A 17544-nucleotide genomic window follows, 5' to 3' on the forward strand; every position below is an offset into this window, starting at 1 on the left:
CTGTGGCTATAATCTTAGCAAGGCTTGGGAACTAGCGATTGGGTTAATCAAGAGTAAATCGAGCAAATGTATAGTTGTGACGACCACGGCGGACGGAGCCATCACACCGACGTCATCTCAGACGCCGTCGCAATCTGTTCCACCGCGCGACCGTGGCGCGGGGCGCGGGGCGCGGACGGCGGAGTGAGCGCGCCGCGGGCGGAGGGTATTTAAATCCGCCGCCGCCGCGACCGAACCCAGTTCCACCTGAGCAGCCATAGTGTACGGATCTCCGTGCCGGCACGTTCACATGAGCTCAGTCCGTCAGTTCACCTGATGATGGCGACATGTATGATCGCCGAAATATTGTGCCCGTTGGACACTGTAGACCGGCAGTACACCCGTGGATATTTTGATTATCAAATACGCCGGGAGAAACTCAAGAATCACATAAATATTTTTATTTGGCCGTCGAAGTAAAAAATTCGATGAAAAAGCCCAATTTTTTTTCAAATGGCCGCCATTTTGTTTCCTATGATCCAAGTAACTTAAGCGAGGTACAACACCTAAAGAATCTTATATACTTCGCTAACGTCAACTCAATTTTGATTTCAGACGAGCCGGCTGACCTGTGACATACTGCGCGTGGAAGTCTACATCGAAATTTTGCTTCGTTCCGACGGCTCTTTCGCCTTTGATCTTCGACATTTCCGGTTTAAAAAATTCCATTTTGTATAGGAAATATCAATAAATATTTTGACCAAATTTGACATTGATAGCTATAACACATCCCTTGAAAAAAGTTCTCGAAGAACATACTTTCTTTCGGGCCAAAGATAGTAAACCTCCCCTAAGCCGTGAGATTGTTTGGGTTTCGTATGTGGCCTTCAGCCTAGAGTTAAGTGAAGCATTTTAGGATAAAGTCTTTAGCCTATTTTAGTTGAAATTTCGAAGGTCTTCCCTTTACGCCTTAAGTCGTAAAATTGTTTTCTGCATGGTGTGTGGTCTTCAGCCGAGTTTTAATCTCTCTTAAATTAAAAATTCAAAATCCTTGTCTTGCCCTTAAGTCACAAGATTGTTATTCTTTAGTATGAGGCCTTCAGCCGAGTTTTACACGAAATATTTTAAGATAAGGCCTTCAGCCTTTTCAAATAGAAAGCTCTTCTTCCTAGGCCTTAAGCCGTTAAATTGTTTTGTTGACATGCGGCCTTCAGCCGAGTTTTCAGCCTATTTAGATTTAACTTTGAAAATCTTTGTCTCGGCCTTAAGCCGGAACACTGTTCTTGAATAATGTGAAGTCTACAGCCGAGTCCTAGGGGAAAAATTTAAGCTAAGGCTTTCAGCCTATTTATATTGAAGATAAAAAATGTTTTTTCTAAAGAAGTGAAACCTCCAGAAGAACTCCTGTACCTCAAATCTTTGCTTAGGCCTTGTGCCTTGAATTTTCGATGTGGCTTCAGCCGATTTAAACTAAATCAAAGGAGGTCTTTCGTTAAAACCTTGAGAGTTTTTATTCTTGCTTGTGTGATTGTGTGTTTTAAGAAATAAAGTTTATATGTTGACATAACCGACAGTAACTTATATTGGCCACTTTCCACAAACATAACCGCATCCACTCTGTCCTGCTTTGGCTTTGTTCACGGAGCGTCCACCTTTACAGCTCGCTGTTTCTCAAGCACCGACATAATTATGTTACTCACCGCCATGTTACACGCTACAATTCGGAGCCGTCAAGCGGTAGAGGGTTGCAGATTTCTAGACACAAAGAATAATGTTTTATATGGAAAGCTTTAAGAGTTCTCATATGAAAAATTCAGAGTCATTACTTTTCAGCGCGCTCTCATGCATTCAGAGATTAATGCAAATCCCTGCGCGCATGGAAGTGTAATAGCTGTGCGGCAGTATTACGAGGGCTATTCGAAAGTAACATACGATCGGTCGCGAAATGGAAACCACTGTGAAAATAAATAATGTTTTATTTGCAGGAGTTAGCAACACCTTCCAGCTGCTTCTTTAAATTATCGCCGCTCCGACTTAGATATTTGTCGTAGAGTTTTACCAACTTTCGAATACCATCGGCATAGAAGGCAGCCGCCTGTGTTTTCCGTCATTTCTCTACGCTGGTCTACAGCTCGTTGTGTGTCTCAAAAGTTTTATTCATACCCAGAGGTTCATGTGAGCAGAGCTAGTACTCAGGGGGAACCAATTACGGACTTTATTGTGGGTGATCAAGCATTTCACATCGAAAACGCTGCAGGAACATCTTCATTGCCCCTGCAGAGCGCGGTCATGTAAGAGGAGCTGAGCACTATGGGACTCAACTGCTGAGGTTATTAGTCCATGTAAGAGGACACGCCTGATAGTTATATGGGTTGCATGATATAAGGCGACATCTCTAGGCAGGCCCTCATACTTGTCCGGAGACAATATTTTCTAGGAACATTTACGTGCTCGCAGTGCACTCAGGACTGAAAAGAGCAACGAGTCGCGATCGATGGGCATACTAGAGACATTGCCCAACACATCTGTGGAAAGCTTCATCGGATTTTCACTGTGGTTTCCAATTAGCGCCCGATCGGAACTTGCAGCAAATATTACGTATGACTTTAATCCGAACTTTCATTCGGTAAAGATAAAATCAATTGTGCCCCTATTCTTTCCAAAATTTTAGACGAGCCCGCAACAATATTCTTCGGAAAGAAAACGTAATACTGACCCTAAAGTAGCCAGACAGTTTCGTTTTGAGCTTCGAAGACAGGAAATTGTTATGGCACAAGGCTGCAGTACACGGATCGTAACACTCTAAAATGAAACTCTTTATGATTGAATAACACGTTGTCATTTTCAGAACATATAAATGTAGGGTAAATTTTCATACACCCTTCGCATATTGCGTACTATTTTCGGTCGACAAAACGTACACCAATCATCGACAATACGACGAATGATCGAAAGGTTGGAGGACAATGGCTCGGCTTCTGATATGGGAACAGAAAAGCGACGTGATTCAGATCGGTCTGCTGCAAATATCGCCTCAGTAAATGAGAATATAGCCCGACGTCACGGAATCTTGATTTTCTGTCCATCACAAGAATTGAATTCGATGAGCGCCTTGTAGCGGAGTCTGACGAATATTTTCAATTACTGCGCTACAGGGGTTCAATTGAAGCTACAAATACTGCCAAAAGAGCATTTCAGCGGCTGAGTTTGACGATTGGGTACTGGAAATCCAAAATGTGGATGGCAATTTTGTGAAGAATGTCATCTTTCGCGATGAGCCGAATTTGCATCTGGACAGCCTACGTCAGCAACCATAACTGGGGCGATAAGAATACTTTCATAACTTTAACAGTACATGTATTTTGGGCGGGCGGACTAAGTGGGCTTTACTTTTTCGAGGAAGCCTCGTTTAATGTAACGATAGTGAATGGCGTACACTATCGTAACATGATGAGTGTGTTTCTTTGGCTCTAGTTGCCGCGCTGGTTAACCACGCGGTCTTGGGCGCCTTGTCACGGTTCGCGCGGCTCACCCCGTCGGAGGTTCGAGTCCTCCCTCGGGTATGGATGTGTGTGTTGTCCTTAGTGTAAGTTAGTTAAAGTTACATTAAGTAGTATGTAAGCTTAGGGACCGATGACCTCAGCAGTTTAGTCCCATAGAACTATCAAAAAAAAAAAAAAAACTACATGGATCCAGCTCAGTGACATTGCGCATAATACAGTTCACGAATCAAGTGCATTGTTGCAGGAGAAATTTCCAGGCCATGTCGTTTCACGTCATGGAGGCCACAACTGACCAGAAAGATATTGCACCATGATGGCGATTCACCGCTTCTTGTGGTGTTACGTGAAGTCACGTCTTTACGCGAAGAAACCGAGAACGATTGCTGAGTTAAATATCGAAATAGAGCGCGTTATTGCAAAAATCTGTCAAACATGTACAAAAATTTCATTACAGCTTTTTAAAAGAGTACATAAAAAGAGAACATTTCTACGGTATTGTTTTACACTTGTAGATCCTTTCTATGCTCAATAGTTTACACTGGAAGTATTTCAACTTTTCAAATAACTAATGTGTTTTATTCAAAGATTAAATTGTGCGTTATTACTGAAACGCCTTTTTCGCTTATGAATATGAAACAACTGAATACCTCAAAGAGAGCCGTAGTGTTCGACAGCTGCCTTGAAAGAGATATCACCGAGTAGTTGTGAGTCAGAGCAGCCATCATGGAAGCACATTCTCAAAGAAGACTCGTATGTTTCAGTCATTGGCCCATTCCTATTTCGTCGAATAACAATGGTATTTCATCTGTACTGAGTACTTGGTACAAATTTTCATTCGTTGCCTCGTTGCATGCATAAATCAACTAGAGACAATTAGATTCATTTAATACAGATTAACAACAGCAAACGGAGTTCTTGGGAAAACGTGATCTGGTGAAATGTTAGCCAAAATAAGAAGTAAGTTTTTATAGATATATGCACTGAAGCGACAGAAGCCATGGGAAAGCGATATGCACACGTAGAGATGGTGGAAATATCTCATAAGCAAGGTAGAAAAGGGCAGTGCATTGTCGGAGCCGTCATTTGTAATAAGGTGATTCATGTGAAAAGGTTTCCGACGTGATTATGGCTGCAGTACGGGACTTAACAGCGGTAAGTACTTGCTTATGAGAAACAGCAGGAGAAGCGTGCTTTACAATCCAGGCGGTTTACGTCAGGCTGGAAAATTTGGTGGAGTGTCTGTAAGAATTTGGCCCGTCAATTTTTCATGAAGTATGCGTTACGGTCACACTCCAGAGCAAACTAAATAGTAAGGGACTATGCGACAGTTTTAGCTAATAAAGTTCAGTCAGACTTGCAAGAATATTTTTTTATTAGAGAATTTTATTATCCAGTGTGGTTATCACACCATCAAACTGCTGTAAATAGCCAATATTTGTCTAGCGAACATGAATATGCAGTAACATACAAATCGTAATTTGGATGTTACTGAGTTACGTTATTACGGTTTGCATTTCAAAACTATTTTTCAGCATCTCTCAAGGAACGTGATTTTTTTATTTGCTTCGAACGGTGTATAAAGTTCAGAGATCATTGTTCAAGAATTATATGACTCGAATCCGACGAGGTTTCAAGCTTTTCTGGATGTCAAAGTTATCTGTACTCGGTAAGGCTGAAGCAGCTTAGAAAGCAGACAATTGGAAGGTGACTTCTTCTGTGTAAAATATGTTTTCCTTTTATAATGAGGAAAGCTTTCAAAAAATATGTATTGACTTGCAAGCAGTGGGTACGCGCCTATTGAGAATTACTGCGATGGAGAGGAAGGTAAGGAACTGGCCCAGGGAACTCTGGAGTGGAAAGCGTAGTTACGAGTGCAATGGAAAGAGAGGAGAATGGGGCGTGCAGCCAGGCGATGGATTGGGCAGGGAAATTTTTTACTGGATGGCAAAATTTAGGAACTGACAGACAAGATGAATTAATAGAAGAACAACAAGTCACAGGAGAACGCACAAGGGGGTAGCATGGCTGTGTGCAGCCGGAAAACATGATGCACGGGGAAGTCTCGGGGATGCATTTGTCCTGCGCTGTAAGTCAGATGACTGATTATGATGACTAGGGCTATTACAATCGCCCACAGCTATACCATCGAGTATTCGCGTACCTTGTATTAGCAGTGGTCATGACATCTCCACAACTATCCACGGACTGGACTTTTTGTTAGGTCTACACTACCTAAAAAGAAAAGTAAAGCACGCAGATACGTGGTCGTACGTCGCTGAAACTTCGTACACACAACCGGCGGGTATCTAAATGGTTAGTCGCAACCACTAAACATTTTTGCCTGCCATTCGAGAAAAATTAATGGACTTTCTGCAACATTCAGTGTTGTGGCACACCATTCGTCGGCTAACAGCAGGCAGAGTAGGGAAATAGCATACCATGCTTAGGCTGCCGTCAACACCACAACGCAAACGGCGGCTTCTGGACTGGGGCCTTAACTAGGAAGGATGGGCTGTTGGTGAATGGCGTCGTATTGTGTTTAACGATGAATCGCTGCTCCGCACTACTCAGGAAAACCACTGTCGGCGACGGTTTTGGAGGGACGAAGTGGTGTTGCTCCTGGAATCATGGTGCGCGGAAACGTGGGGTATGACTTTAGGTCCTGGCTGGTAATGACTGAGGGATCTTTGACAGTACAACGGTACACGGGCATCCTGCTTCCTCATGAGCTACCTTTCAGGCGACAGTATCGTGGTGACGTTTTCCAACAGGACATAATCGCCCATGGCGCGTCTCCCTAACGACAGTCTGCATGATGTTGACGTACTCCTGTCGCACAGCAAGATACCCAGATCTGTTCACGCCAGAAGAAGTGTGGGACCAACTCGGACTTCAACTCCGCCCTAGTGCCAGAATTCCGGATATCAAGGACCAGCTAAAGAGGTGTGGGCGAGCTTGCCTGAGGAGAAGATACAACGGCTACGGCTCTGTGACACCCTTCTCAACCCAGAGGGGGTGCAACGTGATACTGATAAGTGGGCTCATTCTGCCGAGATTTTTGTAAATTTTTCTCGATTTTGTAATCACTGAGATAACATCACACACCCCCTCAATCAATCCGTGAAGTTTCATTTCGTTTCCTACTGCCCTTCTGGATGCCCTCCCCCCCCCCCCCCCCCTCCAACCCCTTCCTCACCAATGTTTTTCCAGGTTGTGCAAATTCTTGCCTATGCATCGACACCTATAACAAACGCTGGTAGACCCTTTAGGTACCAAAGACAGTTCACCGCTAGCTTCCCAGTGAACGACTAGTTAACAAGCTGGCTACTATCACGATATGCGAGGTCCCTTTGACTTCTTCTAATTCGCCTCAATTTCATGACTTTTTCGTAAGTGCATTATAACTGATGGAATGTAATTAATACGATCAGAATCTTCAATACTACGTACCTATACGGCTTTCCGGGCGGGAAGGAGCGCCGGTCCCCGGCACGAATCCGCCCGGCGGATTTGTGTCGAGGTCCGGTGAGCCGGCCACTCTGTGGGTGGTTTTTAGGCAGTTTTCCATCTGCCTCGGCAAATGCGGGCTGGTTCCCCTTATTCCGCCTCAGCTACACTATGTCGGCGATTGCTGCGCATACAAGTTCTCCACGTACGCGTACAACACCATTACTCTACCACGCAAACATAGGGGTTACACTCGTCTGGTGTGAGACGTTCCCTGGGGGGTCCACTGGGGGCCGAACCGCACAATAACCCTGCGTTCGGTGTGGGGCGGCGGAGCGGTGAAGTGGACTGCGGCAGTCGTCGTGGGGTCGCGGACCACTGCGGCTGCGGCGGGGACGGAGCCTCTGCGTCGTTTGTAGGCCCCCGGTTAACATAACATAACATAACATAACATAACGTACCTAAGATGAGAAGAATTCATAATTTGCTATTAAGAGATTGATGAGAACATTACATTCATTCTAGCTATTAGACCAGAATATTGCTACAAATCATAGCATTGGGCAGGACAGGTACCACCAAAACAGAGGTTTGGTTTATCATTCAGAACTAGACAAGGAACTCAGATTTTCCTTATATGATACTGTAGATGGGAAGAGAGACGAATATGAAACAATTATTCCCATAAGTTATTGTTCTTCTTGTATTTACTAAATACCTTATCTTCTAGGGCATTTAGGCTGGCCGCTGCAGTATGACTGTCAATTCTGACCACTCATAGTGCTTAACATTAATTTGTCTCGACGCCGTGAGTACCGATAAACCGTATTGACTTATGAGTGAAATAGCGAAGCGGCAATGGAGTGGAAAGTCATTTGAGACTGGTTTCAGGCGGCTCGCGCCGTGCCTATTGTTCATGCGCGAGACCCTCACGATGGTCACGGTCTAATAAACCTGGAAAGCTCACGGCTAGGAACAGGCACTATCCTGTTACGTGAATACCTGTCGACTGCGTGTCATTCTGTGAAAGTAGTGCCACTTCTTAGAAAGTATTTCGAAAGGGTTTCATAGGATCGTCGGTTATTTAATATAATGTACGGGACTTAAATTCGCACATCATTTTGTAAAAGACCCCAGATGTGTTTAAGTGAGTGAGATCTCGGCGGTCACGTACACTGATGAGTCAAAACATTACGAACACCTGCATAGCACTTGGAGACCGATCACTTTGAAGAATACTAAAGCGTTACTGGTACATATGTAAAGGACGTATCTTCATACCAAAAAAGGGCCAAGTCCCAAGATATACTTTTCATATTTACTATTGATCTTTGACAGGTTACAAATTTTAAAATAATGGTGACAGAAAGTGTAATTATCCTACCAACAAATATGTGCAAAGTGAGTTCCTGAGCAATATCGATCTCTTGAGCTTCCAAAACTTCTTCCTTACTCAATAAACGTGACATTTTTGTAGCAGAATTACAGCAAAAGGCGAAACCTAACGAGTAGAAGCACAAAATTATGATTGCGATCATGTTGGCTCAGCCATTCACGATAGCAGCTGTTACGTTCGCTGAAGTAAATTTGAAATAATTCTAGAGACTGACAAAAGACGGCAGCACAGGTCGAGGGATGTTTAGCGTCAGCTTAAGATCAGACGAACTTTGTGGCCAAGACATCAACGGAAATTCATTATCATGCTTCTCAAACGTCTTTAGTACAATTGTGGAGTTGTGACACGTACGGTTATCCTACTGGAATATGCTGTCGCCATATGAGAACACGGGCATTAAGGGGTTCACGTTGTCCACAGTCAAGTTCGTGTAGTCAACAACTGCAGTGTACTACGTAGGCCAGATGAATGTCCCATTAACATAATACTGTCTTCAACAGCTGCAGTGTACTACAGAGGCCAGATGAATGTCCCCATAACATAATACTGTCTTCAACAGCTGCATCCGTACCGTAATCCACGTTTCGAGAAGCCGTTCATCTGGATAGCAACGCAATTGGACACACGACCATCCACATGATGTACCAAGAAATGCGAATCATTCAAGCAGGCTACACGTTTCCACTGATACACCATCCAATATCGATTATCCAGAGCCCACTACATTCGTAACTGACGATGCGTTGGGTCAACATGGGAGCGTGTAGAGGTCGTCTATCGTGCAACTCTAGGATACAATGTGTGCTGCACGGTGTGCTTCGAAAGACTTGTGTCTGCATCAGCTATGTACTTTTCCACCAGATCCGCCACATATCGCCACCGATTCTGCTTTACAGAGATAACAAGCCTCCAACCACGTTATGTGGAAAGGCGTGGACTTCCTGTATCTTGTTACTTACTTATTGTTTCACCGTCCTGCAACCACTTTCTGTATATGCTCAAGAGAGTGGCAGGAGAACAACCGTCCAGCTTCGGCATTTCCGGAATGCTTGTTACTTGGTGCTGGACCATAACAGTATGCCCTCTGTCAAACTAGCTAATGTCATTATGTCATTGTGTGAGCATTTAGAATACTCCTGGCATGCTAACAAGAGCTGAAGCCGGTGAGCCGGCCGGAGTGGCCGTGCGTTTCTAGGCGCTTCAGTCTGGAAGCGGGCGACCGCTACGGTCGCAGGTTCGAATCCTGCCTCGGGCATGGATGTGTGTGATGTCCTTAGGTTAGTTAGGTTTAATTAGTTCTAAGTTCTACGCGACTGATGACCTCAGAAGTTAAGTCGCATAGTACTCAGAGCCATTTGAACCATTTGAAGCCGGTGACATATCCATTGTATTGACTGGTCCCCAAAAGATCATGCAAAATGCCATGATTAAAACATGAAACGGAAACTAATGAACATCTGATTTTAAACAGGAGTGGCATAATTAAACATGAAATTTGGGTACCATAGCTCACATAAAGAAACCATTTCACCTAACTATGGAATGAAACTAAAGGTCACAATAAAGTCTTGTTTGTTACTAAATTGCATGGACTTGATTACAGTCATTGAATAGGCATTTCAAATAACTATAGAGTGCATAAAGGTTCAAATGAATCGCTAAACATGTACGATAATACCTCGACAGAGGTGAGTGGAACTGGAAATGAAATGCGACAATTAGCTACGTCCACGTAAACTGCCAATGACTGATGATTTCGTTAACAGATTAATTAAAATGCCCAGACAAGTACATATAAGCATCAATTCCCTTGCCTAAGCCCATTTTGAGTTCAGCTATCTGACTGGGTGAATTAAATCAGAAAAGCAAAACTGTAACTCGAAGCAAACGACTTCGTGGTCCCCTCGTCACAACGTATGCAAATGCGGCTCGAGCTTATGGGCAGAGGATGGGTGCGTTCATAGTTGAGAGTTATAACTTCATCCCCGACATCCATGATCAGCTCTAGGACGAAGTACTCCATCTCTGCCGGCCGCTGTCGCCGAGCGGTTCTAAGCGCTACAGTCTGGAACCGCGCGACCGCTACGTTCGCAGGTTCGAATCCTGTCTCGGGCATGGATGTGTGTGATGTCCTTAGGTTAGTTAAGTTTAAGTAGTTCTAAGTCTAGGGGACTGATGACCTCAGACGTTAAGTCTCATAGTTCTTGAAACCATCTGGATCATTTTTGAACTCACTCTCTCCAATTCTAAAGACAGCTCCCCCTCTGACGATCCAAGCTGAAGTGTCTATTCTTCTTCTTAAAATCTTGCTGGTTCCGACAGAACCTGATTCTTGCTAACCAATGCTGTAGACATTCCGAGTTCCGACCAAAGAAAAATTTATAAAAGATCTGCTCTGATTAAACAGAAATAGAGGTCTTTATGTTAGAGTGGGGCAGAAAGCAGGAATTCTCTCCTCCTATGAGGGTTTCACGATTCAGCCGACTATAGCAGTTGCTCGTATGCACTCGCGCGACTTCATCCCCACTGCACAGTAAGTTTGGTGAACCAATCTGGTGATTCCTTACGAAATTTAAGCACCTGATACCCTCCCTTGGGTCCAACGGATGCTTCTCACTCTGAGTGCCTCGTGTTTTCCCATCCCCTTTCAGACCTCTGTCTGTTTAGAAAGCATTTCTCACGCTGCTTCTCACAATGGATATTTACACATTGTCCAGTGTCACCTTCTCTTCTTTGCGAAGCTCTCACTGGAACGTGGGGCATCGTATTTGGCAGCGGTCAGCGTTCAGCACTTCAGTGTGTACCTGACTGGGACTATGCCTTTCAGTGAGGAATAGTTTTGCGACTCACTTGAAGTTGTACTCCGGCGGTCCTTACTCCCCCACAGTGAGCGACTTTGCCGAAAAACATCGTACATATTCTTCACCATGCATAAATAAAACGAAGAAGTACTTACGAATGGCGGTCAATAACTAACGCGACACATATTTTTCTGAAAGCAGGTTGGTTTCATTCAGGATTCCAGTAACCTATACAGGTTGTCCCAAAAAGAATGACCCGATTTTAAATAGAATTATTTATTAGGAAGAAGGGCTTACACCAATAAATTGCATACTAAATTACTCAGAAAAAAGAGGAGTTTATAAAAATCCATCATAAATGTTCAATATGTCCTCCGTTGGCTGCAGGGACGACATCTAGCCGATAGCCGAATTCATCCCAAAGTGAGCGTAAGGTGTCTTCTACCACTGAAGCTACAGCGACTGATATTCTGGTTTTTAGTTCATCAATATCATGAGGTAATGGAGGAACGGAAGCGCATTGTTTAACATTTTCTCACAGGAAGAAATCACATGGTGTTAAGTCAGGGGACCTGGGAGGCCAAGAGTGTAAAGCCTGGTCTCGCAGTCCTGTATGCCCTATCCAACGTTCAGGCACGTTGGCATTGAGGAAACTGCACACGTTGTTGTGCCAGTGTGGTGGTGCTCCATCTTGCTGATAGATGAATATGTCAGAGTCAAGTCGTGGGAATAACCAGTTCTGTAGCATTGCAAGATATGATTGTCCTGGTACGGTTTCTTCCTCAAAAAGGGTGGGTCCATAAACCTTGCTTTGCAAAACAGCACAAAAAACATTCACTTTTGATGAATCACGTTCGTGTTCAATTGCTTCATGAGGATTTTCGAGCCCCCATGTACGCACATTATGACGGTGAACCTTACCGCTACGAGGTGCATTCAAGTTCTAAGGCCTCCGATTTTTTTTCTTCGGACTGGAAAGAGATAGAAACATGCACATTGTTTTAAAATGAGGCCGCATTCATTGTCAATACGTCCCAGAGATGGCAGCACCGTACGGCAGATGGAATTTTACCGCCAGCGGCGAGAATGAGAACTGTTTTAAATACTTAAAATGGCGACGTTTTTCTTACTTGAACAGTGTGCAATCATTCGTTTTCTGAATTTGCGTGGTATGAAACCAATTGAAATTCATCGACAGTTGAAGGAGACATGTGGTGATGGAGTTATGGATGTGTCGAAAGTGCGTTCGTGGGTGCGACAGTTTAATGAAGGCAGAACATCGTGTGACAACAAACCGAAACAACCTCGGGCTCGCAAAAGCCGGTCTGACGACACGATCGAGAAAGTGGAGAGAATTGTTTTGGGGGATCGCCGAATGACTGTTAAACAGATCGCCTCCAGAGTTGGCATTTCTGTGGGTTCCGTGCACACAATCCTGCATGACGACCTGAAAATGCGAAAAGTGTCATCCAGGTGGGTGCCACGAATGCTGACGGACGACCACACGGCTGCCCGTGTGGCATGTTGCCAAGCAACGTTGACGCGCAACGACAGCATGGATGGGACTTTCTTTTCGTCGGTTGTGACAATGGACGAGACGTGAAAGCCATTTATCAATCCAGAAACAAAGCGCCAGTCAGCTCAATGGAAGCACACAGATTCACCGCCACCAAAAAAACTTCGGGTAACCGCCAGTGCTGAAAAAATGATGGTGTCCATGCTCTGGGACAGCGAGGGCGTAATCCTTACCCATTGCGTTCCAAAGGGCACTACGGTAACAGGTGCATCCTACGAAAATGTTTTGAAGAACAAATTCCTTCCTGCACTGCAACAAAAACGTCCAGGAAGGGCTGCGTGTGTGCTGTTTCACTAAGACAACGCACCCGCACATCGAGCTAACGTTACGCAACAGTTTCTTCGTGATAACAACTTTGAAGTGGTTCCTCATGCTCCCTACTCACCTGACCTGGCTCCAAGTGACTTTTGGCTTTTTCCAACAATGAAAGACACTCTCCGTGGCCGCACATTCACGAGCCGTGCTGCTATTGCCTCAGCGATTTTCCAGTGGTCAAAACAGACTCCTAAAGAAGCCTTCGCCGCTGCCATGGAATCATGGCGTCAGCGTTTTGAAAAATGTGTACGTCTGCAGGGCGATTACGTCGAGAAGTAACACCAGTTTCATCGATTTCGGGTGAGTAGTTAATTAGAAAAAAAATCGGAGGCCTTAGAACTTGAATGCATCTCGTAAGATGGAAAGTTGCCCCATCGCTGAATATCAACTGTGACATAAAAGTGTCATCATCATGTCCTCTAGAATTCCACTGCTAAAGTCCACTCGCTTCAGTTTGTCAGTATCTCGTTGAGCTGGTACCCGTTGTAATCGGTATGTTGTAATCGACGCCGTAACACACGTCATACTGTCATGCGCGGTGACGCAAGTTCTCGACTAGCACGACGCGTAGACTTGCGGGGGCTCTGCTCAAATGGTCACCGGATTTGCTCCACTGCTTGTCCAGCAACAGGTGGCTGGCAAGGACTTTAGCCTTTACAGAGGCACCCTGTTTCTTCAAACTGTTTATACCACCATCGAATGTTCTTTGGTGATGCTGGTTTAGCATGAAATCGAATATGAAACGCCTTCTGAACTTGGATCACTGATTAAAACTAAATTCAGTAACACAATACGCCTTGTGCTGCACGGACGCCATATTGCGCGAGACTGGCTGCACACTCCAGATTAGCGCTCGTAGCGACATCTAGCGGATTTTTTCTGGAACTCTAGACCATGCCGATTACATCTAGCGCTGTTTCTGTTATCTAGTGACATTTGTCCCAGATTATTAGAAGTTGAAATCGAGTCATTCTCTTTGGGAGACCCTGTATTATTCCCCAGTCTTTCGGCTACAAAACCGAATTTTTCAACATAATCATCATTCAATGCGATGGCCTTATGCCACCTTGCTGAGAAGGTCTGTATGTCCACAAGGTACCATTCTACTGGTCAACGTCAGAGCCGACGTCTTCCTGCGTCACTAAACTCCCCATCACCAACATGCTACTTCCCGTGGAGTGCATCCTTCATCGGGCCAAATAGATGGAAGTCGGAAGATGTGCTGTCCGAGCTGTAGCGTGGAAGAGGATGAAAAGTCCAATGAAGTTTCTGTGAGCTTCTCCCCGGATGCGCGGACTTGCGTGAGCCTTGCGTTGGGCATTGCGGTGTCTTGGAGAAGAAGAAGTTCGTTTGCATTTTTGTTGCGGCGAACACGCTGAAGTAAATTGGAAATTTGTGGTAAGGACTATGGAACCGAACTGCTGAGGTCATCGGTCCCTAGGCTTACGCACTACTTAATCTAACTTAAATTTACTTACGCTAAGGATAACACACACACACACATGTCCGAGGGAGGACTCGACCCTCCGACGGGGGGAGCCGCACGCTGAAGTGGTTTCGTCAATTTGCTGAGGGTGGTACAGTACACTTCACATTTGACCGTTGCACCATAAGGCAGGAGATCAAACACAATAATTCTATCAGAGTCCGAGAAGAGTCCCAGAAGACCGCCGCCATGAATTTACCTGCTCAGGATGCGGCTTTGAACGTTTTTTTCGGAGGAGAGTTGGTTTGGCGCCACTCCATGAATCACCGTTTTTTTGTGGTTAGAGGTAAGGAACCCATGTTCCATCGCCTGATCGACAAAAACTGTTACAATCAGCTTCGTAAGAGATGGTCCTTCATTGGCGTGTATAGTCTTCTGACACGCGGCGCGGAAGCCAGCGGCACTCACCATTGAGTACCCCAACTGGTGGAAGAGTGTACCAGCACTACCTACAAAGGTGTCCAGTTGCTCAGCGAGGTGTCTGACTGTGATCAGTCGATCACCTCGAATGAGGGTGTCCGCAGGTTACAATATCATAAAAGCTACAGCCGTGTGCAGCCGGCTGGCACGCGGGACATTGGATAGGTTTGCACGACCTTATTTTTATGATGACAGACGCCTCACCAATCGACTCAACGTGCTTCCGTTCACTGTCAGGTGTTCATAGAAATTCTGCAAGCTCCTCTGAATTTCTACGAAGTTCTGGTTTTCCGCCAAACGAAACTCAACAACAGCTCTCTGCTTGGAAAACACCTCTGTTACAGATGCCATTTTCAAGGCTCGTACAGCGCCGCCACCTCGGACCTTCATGGAACTACAGGATCTGCAGCAGGAATATTTCGCAATGTCTCACAACAAATATTGATCTTCTTTAAACAGAAATTGGCCGAGAAAAGAAATGTTGCATTACTTATTGAACGACTCTCGTATTAGATTCATAGTCATTGTTGTTGTTTCAGTTTTTCCCATATCTTTATGAGTCGTTAGAAATTTGAACCGTTTTGGTAGTCCAATTTGAATAGCGGTTATTAATTAAATTACAGAGCGCTTTTGTGAAAAAAACTGTCCATCAACTACTGGATTTGCAGAGTCGTCACCCATATCCTTACTACAACCAATCGTCACTGTTCCGCTTACATATTTTCTTGTCACGTCACATGTTTGCAAAGCTATCAAGTGGCATTCAGTTGTGCATATTTGATGTTTTGGCATGTCTGTTTAAGTAGTAAGTGGTCTGTAGAGGGCTCATAGATTCATTCTGGCAATATTCAGTGAAGGTGGGGGTAATGTGTTGTATCACTGAACGTACATGCCTTTGCTGAGAAGTTGTAGGTGAATCCAATTCGCCTGTGAGAAATCAAGACAGATGTGCCTATTTCATCCAGTACAACATATCAGGACATAGCGACAGCACGTTTGCTACTGACAAGCCTACCTTGCCTCATGTATTCTTGGTGTTACTGGCACATCGCGAATGATCGATTCGGACGCAAAATGGTGAACGGTATATGTAATGAATCAATGTACCTTCCGACAGTGCAGTTATAACCAAATATTCTCTTCAGGCCAAACGTTGGATAAACCAATCTGCAGAATTTCCCAGTTGCTGGACTGGTGCGGCTATCCATTCTCTGGTTGGTTCGTTTACCAGGCACTACAGTATTTGTTATTTCTTTTGAGGCGCAGTGGCAGACATCTCTCCTACCTACTATGGTGGATAACGTGCCTATGTTGAGGACATGTAGCGAAATCAGATATCTGGAATTAAAATCGGCACGTTGCAAAAGACGTTGAATAGTTTTGATATCATTCATGCAACACTTTCTTCACGTATAGAGATATACTGAAAGGCAAAGAAAACTTATGGATGGAATTATTGAGGCATTTTATGTAATGTCTTTTTTATGCCTATTGTATTTAGTTAATCGTTCGAAATGTGAGTGGTTTTAAACTGTCACTTCTAATTAATTCTTTATAGACTTTAGATATCGAATTCGAGAATTACTGCCATTATTTGACATATATACCACCGTTTGTCACTAAGGAATCAATTATGCCATGTGAAAAAATCGAACTTTAAAATTACCAGCTGAATCTATTCAATTATGTCCATCACCAAATAGACATCGTCATCGTAAACTAATTATGGACAGAGGAAATACTATACATTGATACAATCCATGCTTGATATGGAGTGTCTAGAGAAGATGACGTGCTGAATCGTTGCTTTCAGAATGTGTAAACGATGCAGTACGTACCAATAAGGGTGCTAGCAACAAATCTCGTACACATGTTTCTCTGTTTCCCACTAATGATTTCAAATGAGTAACTGGAAATACTTCTTGTATTTTATATTAGTTCATAATGTTCATACACCTCACAAAATTCTCTTTTTCTTCTAGACAGGGCGTGTACATTTCCACAAAGTTCTGTAAAAGTATGAAATATTATTGCCAGGATTGAATTTTCATGTCACCAGTATTTTCATACGTGTAATTGCGATACAATTCTGCCTTCAGTTTAATATTTTCTGTTAATACTACTTTTGTTTGTGCTCTTTTGCGATTTCTCAGAACGCGCTGTAGAATGTACCTATCTTGGACCTCTTCAGATTCCCTCACCCGCCTGTAATGTGTACCTTCCCTTGGCTTCTCTGTTTTATTTCATATAGTTTTTTATTGTGCAATTCTACTGTTTTCCAAGGAATGCTTTTTATATCTCGCAGGGTCACCATTTGTGTATTCTATTTCCATAATTGGCATGACTAATTTAGCGTAGTTGTGATAAGATTTATACACTCTATGTAATAGACGCACTAGAAAACAGATAACACGGCAACGACCCAAGTGAATTTCGCTGTCGCGACAGTTTGTTACGAACACATCTGATAAGCCAACTTGATTACATAAGACCACGTCATGTAAATTCCGTGAGTGGAGAACAGAAATAAGTTTTTTGTTTTACAAGATAGTAAATTAATAACTCACTGAACTTCTAAGTTTTAATGCAGTGGTCTCGTAAATACAATGCAGCAATGGTAA

The sequence above is a fragment of the Schistocerca nitens genome, chromosome 5 (genome assembly GCF_023898315.1).
Source record: "Schistocerca nitens isolate TAMUIC-IGC-003100 chromosome 5, iqSchNite1.1, whole genome shotgun sequence".
Taxonomy (NCBI): domain Eukaryota; kingdom Metazoa; phylum Arthropoda; class Insecta; order Orthoptera; family Acrididae; genus Schistocerca; species Schistocerca nitens.